Here is a 6,612-nt window from a genome sequence, read left to right as displayed (position 1 = left end):
ATGGGCGTGGCAAAAGGGGGAATGGGCGGGGCCAAGGGCGGGGTGGGCGGGGCTAAAGCCGGAAGGGGCGGGGCTAAAGCCGGAAGGGGCGGGGCTAAGGGGGGGGGCTTGCCGGGGCTCTAGGGGCCGTAGGGGGGAGGCTAAAAGGGGAATGGGCGAGGCAGAATCGTGTATGGGCAGGGCTAAAGGGGGAAAGGCCGTGGCTGAAGGCGGAATGGGCGTGGCTAAAGGGGGAATGGGCGGGGCCAAGGGCAGGGTGGGCGGGGCTAAAGCCGGAAGGGGCGGGGCTAAAGAGGGGGGGGCTTGCCGGGGCTCTAGGGGCCGTAGGGGGGAGGCTAAAAGGGGAATGGGCGAGGCAGAATCGTGTATGGGCAGGGCTAAAGGGGGAAAGGCCGTGGCTGAAGGCGGAATGGGCGTGGCTAAAGGGGGAATGGGCGGGGCCAAGGGCGGGGTGGGCGGGGCCAAGGGCGGAGTGAACGGGGCTAAAGCCGGAAGGGGCGAGGCTAAAGCCGGAAGGGGCGGGGCTAAAGGGGGGGGTTTGCCGGGGCTCTAGGGGCCGTAGGGGGGAGGCTAAAAGGGGAATGGGCGAGGCAGAATCGTGTATGGGCAGGGCTAAAGGGGGAAAGGCCGTGGCTGAAGGCGGAGATGGGCGTGGCTAAAGGGGGAATGGGCGGGGCCAAGGGCGGGGTGGGCGGGGCTAATGGCGGAGTGGGCGGGGCTAAAGCCGGAAGGGGCGGGGCGAAAGCCGGAAGGGGCGGGGCTAAAGGGGAGGGCTTGCCGGGGCTCTAGGGGCCCGTAGGGGGGAGGCTAAAAGGGGAATGGGCGAGGCAGAATCGTGTATGGGCAGGGCTAAAGGGGGAAAGGCCGTGGCTGAAGGCGGAATGGGCGGGGCTAAAGAGAAAATGGGCGGGGCCAAGGGCGGGGTGGGCGGGCTAATGGCGGAGTGGGCGGGGCTAAAGCCGGAAGGGGCGGGGCTAAAGGGGGGGGCTTGCCGGGGCTCTAGGGGCCATAGGGGGGAGGCTAAAAGGGGAATGGGCGAGGCAGAATCGTGTATGGGCAGGGCTAAAGGGGGAAAGGCCGTGGCTGAAGGCGGAATGGGCGTGGCTAAAGGGAAAATGGGCGGGGCCAAGGGCGGGGTGGGCGGGGCTAAGGGCGGAGTGGGCGGGGCTAAATCCGGAGTGGGCGGGGCCAAAAGGGGGGGCTTGCCGGGGCTCTAGGGGCCGTAGGGGGGAGGCTAAAAGGGGAATGGGCGAGGCAGAATCGTGTATGGGCAGGGCTAAAGGGGGAAAGGCCGTGGCTGAAGGCGGAATGGGCGGGGCTAAAGAGAAAATGGGCGGGGCCAAGGGCGGGGTGGGCGGGGCTAATGGCGGAGTGGGCGGGGCTAAAGCCGGAAGGGGCGGGGCTAAAGGGGGGGGCTTGCCGGGGCTCTAGGGGCCATAGGGGGGAGGCTAAAAGGGGAATGGGCGAGGCAGAATCGTGTATGGGCAGGGCTAAAGGGGGAAAGGCCGTGGCTGAAGGCGGAATGGGCGTGGCTAAAGGGAAAATGGGCGGGGCCAAGGGCGGGGTGGGCGGGGCTAAGGGCGGAGTGGGCGGAACTAAATCCGGAGTGGGCGGGGCCAAAAGGGGGGGCTTGCCGGGGCTCTAGGGGCCGTAGGGGGGAGGCTAAAAGGGGAATGGGCGAGGCAGAATCGTGTATGGGCAGGGCTAAAGGGGGAAAGGCCGTGGCTGAAGGCGGAATGGGCGTGGCAAAAGGGGGAATGGGCGGGGCCAAGGGCGGGGTGGGCGGGGCTAAGGGCGGAGTGGGCGGGGCTAAAGCCGGAAGGGGCGGGGCTAAAGCCGGAAGGGGCGGGGCTAAAGGGGGGGGCTTGCCGGGGCTCTAGGGCCGTAGGGGGGAGGCTAAAAGGGGGGGAATGGGGCGAGGGCAGAATCGGGGGGGATGGAATGGGGCAGGGCTAAAGGGGGAAAGGCCGTGGCTGAAGGCGGAATGGGCGTGGCAAAAGGGGGAATGGGCGGGGCCAAGGGCGGGGTGGGCGGGCTAAGGGCGGAGTGGGCGGGGCTAAATCCGGAGTGGGCGGGGCCAAAAGGGGGGGCTTGCCGGGGCTCTAGGGGCCGTAGGGGGGAGGCTAAAATTGGAATGGGCGAGGCAGAATCGTGTATGGGCAGGGCTAAAGGGGGGAAAGGCCGTGGCTGAAGGCGGAATGGGCGTGGCAAAAGGGGGAATGGGCGGGGCCAAGGGCGGGGGTGGGCGGGGCTAAAGCCGGAAGGGGCGGGGCTAAAGCCGGAAGGGGCGGGTCTAAAGGGGGGGGGCTTGCCGGGGCTCTAGGGGCCGTAGGGGGGAGGCTAAAAGGGGAATGGGCGAGGCAGAATCGTGTATGGGCAGGGCTAAAGGGGGAAAGGCCGTGGCTGAAGGCGGAATGGGCGTGGCTAAAGGGGGAATGGGCGGGGCCAAGGGCGGGGTGGGCGGGGCTAAGGGCGGAGTGGGCGGGGCTAAAGCCGGAAGGGGCGGGGGCTAAAGGGAGGGGGCTTGCCAGGGCTCTAGGGGCCGTAGGGGGGAGGCTAAAAGGGGAATGGGCGAGGCAGAATCGTGTATGGGCAGGGCTAAAGGGGGAAAGGCCGTGGCTGAAGGCGGAATGGCGTGGCTAAAGGGGGAATGGGCGGGGCCAAGGGCAGGGTGGGCGGGGCTAAAGCCGGAAGGGGCGGGGCTAAAGAGGGGGGGGCTTGCCGGGGCTCTAGGGGCCGTAGGGGGGAGGCTAAAAGGGGAATGGGCGAGGCAGAATCGTGTATGGGCAGGGCTAAAGGGGGAAAGGCCGTGGCTGAAGGCGGAATGGGCGTGGCTAAAGGGGGAATGGGCGGGGCCAAGGGCGGGGTGGGCGGGGCTAATGGCGGAGTGGGCGGGGCTAAAGCCGGAAGGGGCGGGGCGAAAGCCGGAAGGGGCGGGGCTAAAGGGGAGGGCTTGCCGGGGCTCTAGGGGCCGTAGGGGGGAGGCTAAAAGGGGAATGGGGCGAGGCAGAATCGTGTATGGGCAGGGCTAAAGGGGGAAAGGCCGTGGCTGAAGGCGGAATGGGCGTGGCTAAAGGGGGAGTGGGCGGGGCCAAGGGCGGGGTGGGCGGGGCTAATGGCGGAGTGGGCGGGGCTAAAGCCGGAAGGGGCGGGGCTAAAGGGGGGGGCTTGCCGGGGCTCTAGGGGCCGTAGGGGGGAGGCTAAAAGGGGAATGGGCGAGGCAGAATCGTGTATGGGCAGGGCTAAAGGGGGAAAGGCCGTGGCTGAAGGCGGAATGGGCGTGGCTAAAGGGAAAATGGGCGGGGCCAAGGGCGGGGTGGGCGGGGCTAAGGGCGGAGTGGGCGGGGCTAAATCCGGAGTGGGCGGGGCCAAAAGGGGGGGCTTGCCGGGGCTCTAGGGGCCGTAGGGGGGAGGCTAAAAGGGGAATGGGCGAGGCAGAATCGTGTATGGGCAGGGCTAAAGGGGGAAAGGCCGTGGCTGAAGGCGGAATGGGGCGTGGCAAAAGGGGGAATGGGCGGGGCCAAGGGCGGGGTGGGCGGGGCCAAGGGCGGAGTGGGCGGGGCTAAAGCCGGAAGGGGCGGGGCTAAAGCCGGAAGGGGCGGGGCTAAAGGGGGGGCTTGCCGGGGCTCTAGGGGCCGTAGGGGGGAGGCTAAAAGGGGAATGGGCGAGGCAGAATCGTGTATGGGCAGGGCTAAAGGGGAAAGGCCGTGGCTGAAGGCGGAATGGGCGTGGCTAAAGGGGGAATGGGCGGGGCCAAGGGCGGGGTGGGCGGGGCTAAAGCCGGAAGGGGCGGGGCTAAAGCCGGAAGGGGCGGGGCTAAAGGGGGGGGGGGGGGCTTGCCGGGGCTCTAGGGGCCGTAGGGGGGAGGCTAAAAGGGGAATGGGCGAGGCAGAATCGTGTATGGGCAGGGCTAAAGGGGGAAAGGCCGTGGCTGAAGGCGGAATGGGCGTGGCTAAAGGGGGAATGGGCGGGGCCAAGGGCGGGGTGGGCGGGGCTAAGGGCGGAGTGGACGGGGCTAAAGCCGGAAGGGGCGGGGCTAAAGGGGGGGGCTTGCCGGGGCTCTAGGGGCCGTAGGGGGGAGGCTAAAAGGGGAATGGGCGAGGCAGAATCGTGTATGGGCAGGGCTAAAGGGGGAAAGGCCGTGGCTGAAGGCGGAATGGGCGTGGCTAAAGGGGGAATGGGCGGGGGCCAAGGGCGGGGTGGGCAGGGCCAAGGGCGGAGTGGGCGGGGCTAAAGCCGGAAGGGGCGAGGCTAAAGCCGGAAGGGGCGGGGCTAAAGGGGGGGGTTTGCCGGGGCTCTAGGGGCCGTAGGGGGGGAGGCTAAAAGGGGGAATGGGCGAGGCAGAATCGTGTATGGGCAGGGCTAAAAAGGGAAAGGCCGTGGCTGAAGGCGGAATGGGCGTGGCTAAAGGGGGAATGGGCGGGGCCAAGGGCGGGGTGGGCGGGGCTAAGGGCGGAGTGGGCGGGGCTAAAGCCGGAAGGGGCGGGGCTAAAGGGGGGGGGCTTGCCGGGGCTCTAGGGGCCGTAGGGGGGAGGCTAAAAGGGGAATGGGCGAGGCAGAATCGTGTATGGGCAGGGCTAAAGGGGGAAAGGCCGTGGCTGAAGGCGGAATGGGCGTGGCTAAAGGGGGAATGGGCGGGGCCAAGGGCGGGGTGGGCGGGGCTAAGGGCGGAGTGGGCGGGGCTAAAGCCGGAAGGGGCGGGTCTAAAGGGGGGGGGCTTGCCAGGGCTCTAGGGGCCGTAGGGGGGAGGCTAAAAGGGGAATGGGCGAGGCAGAATCGTGTATGGGCAGGGCTAAAGGGGGAAAGGCCGTGGCTGAAGGCGGAATGGGCGTGGCTAAAGGGGGAATGGGCGGGGCCAAGGGCGGGGGTGGGCGGGCTAAAGCCGGAAGGGGCGGGGCTAAAGCCGGAAGGGGCGGGGCTAAAGGGGGGGGCTTGCCGGGGCTCTAGGGGCCGTAGGGGGGAGGCTAAAAGGGGAATGGGCGAGGCAGAATCGTGTATGGGCAGGGCTAAAGGGGGAAAGGCCGTGGCTGAAGGCGGAATGGGCGTGGCTAAAGGGGGAATGGGCGGGGCCAAGGGCGGGGTGGGCGGGGCTAAAGTCGGAAGGGGCGGGGCTCTAGGGGCCGTAGGGGAGAGGCTAAAAGGGGAATGGGCGAGGCAGAATCGTGTATGGGCAGGGCTAAAGGGGGAAAGGCCGTGGCTGAAGGCGGAATGGGCGTGGCTAAAGGGGGAATGGGCGGGGCCAAGGGCGGGGTGGGCGGGGCCAAGGGCGGAGTGGGCGGGGCTAAAGCCGGAGTGGGCGGGGCTAAAGCCGGAAGGGGGCGGGGCTAAAGGGGGGGGGCCGCTTGCCGGGGCTCTAGGGGCCGTAGGGGGGAGGCTAAAAGGGGAATGGGCGAGGCAGAATCGTGTATGGGCAGGGCTAAAGGGGGAAGGCCGTGGCTGAAGGCGGAATGGGCGGGGCTAAAGGGGGAATGGGCGGGGCCAAGGGCGGGGTGGGCGGGGCTAAGGGCGGAGTGGGCGGGGCTAAAGCCGGAAGGGGCGGGGCTAAAGGGGGGGGGCTTGCCGGGGCTCTAGGGCCGTAGGGGGGAGGCTAAAAGGGGAATGGGCGAGGCAGAATAGTGTATGGGCAGGGCTAAAGGGGGAAAGGCCGTGGCTGAAGGCGGAATGGGCGTGGCTAAAGGGGGAATGGGCGGGGCCAAGGGCGGGGTGGGCGGGGCTAAAGCCGGAAGGGGCGGGGCTAAAGCCGGAAGGGGCGGGGCTAAGGGGGGGGGCTTGCCGGGGCTCTAGGGGCCGTAGGGGGGAGGCTAAAAGGGGAATGGGCGAGGCAGAATCGTGTATGGGCAGGGCTAAAGGGGGAAAGGCCGTGGCTGAAGGCGGAATGGGCGTGGCTAAAGGGGGAATGGGCGGGGCCAAGGGCAGGGTGGGCGGGGCTAAAGCCGGAAGGGGCGGGGCTAAAGAGGGGGGGGGCTTGCCGGGGCTCTAGGGGCCGTAGGGGGGAGGCTAAAAGGGGAATGGGCGAGGCAGAATCGTGGTATGGGCAGGGCTAAAGGGGGAAAGGCCGTGGCTGAAGGCGGAATGGGCGTGGCTAAAGGGGGAATGGGCGGGGCCAAGGGCGGGGTGGGCGGGGGCCAAGGGCGGAGTGAACGGGGCTAAAGCCGGAAGGGGCGAGGCTAAAGCCGGAAGGGGCGGGGCTAAAGGGGGGGGTTTGCCGGGGCTCTAGGGGCCGTAGGGGGGAGGCTAAAAGGGGAATGGGCGAGGCAGAATCGTGTATGGGCAGGGCTAAAGGGGGAAAGGCCGTGGCTGAAGGCGGAATGGGCGTGGCTAAAGGGGGAATGGGCGGGGCCAAGGGCGGGGTGGGCGGGGCTAATGGCGGAGTGGCGGGGCTAAAGCCGGAAGGGGCGGGGCGAAAGCCGGAAGGGGCGGGGCTAAAGGGGAGGGCTTGCCGGGCTCTAGGGGCCGTAGGGGGGAGGCTAAAAGGGGAATGGGCGAGGCAGAATCGTGTATGGGCAGGGCTAAAGGGGGAAAGGCCGTGGCTGAAGGCGGAATGGGCGGGGCTAAAGAGAAAATGGGCGGGGCCCAAGGGCGGGGTGGGCGGGGCTAATGGCGGAGTGGGCG

This window comes from Corvus hawaiiensis, chromosome 25, assembly GCF_020740725.1.
Source record: "Corvus hawaiiensis isolate bCorHaw1 chromosome 25, bCorHaw1.pri.cur, whole genome shotgun sequence".
NCBI lineage: Eukaryota > Metazoa > Chordata > Aves > Passeriformes > Corvidae > Corvus > Corvus hawaiiensis.
Note: the sequence above shows the minus strand (reverse complement) of the source record.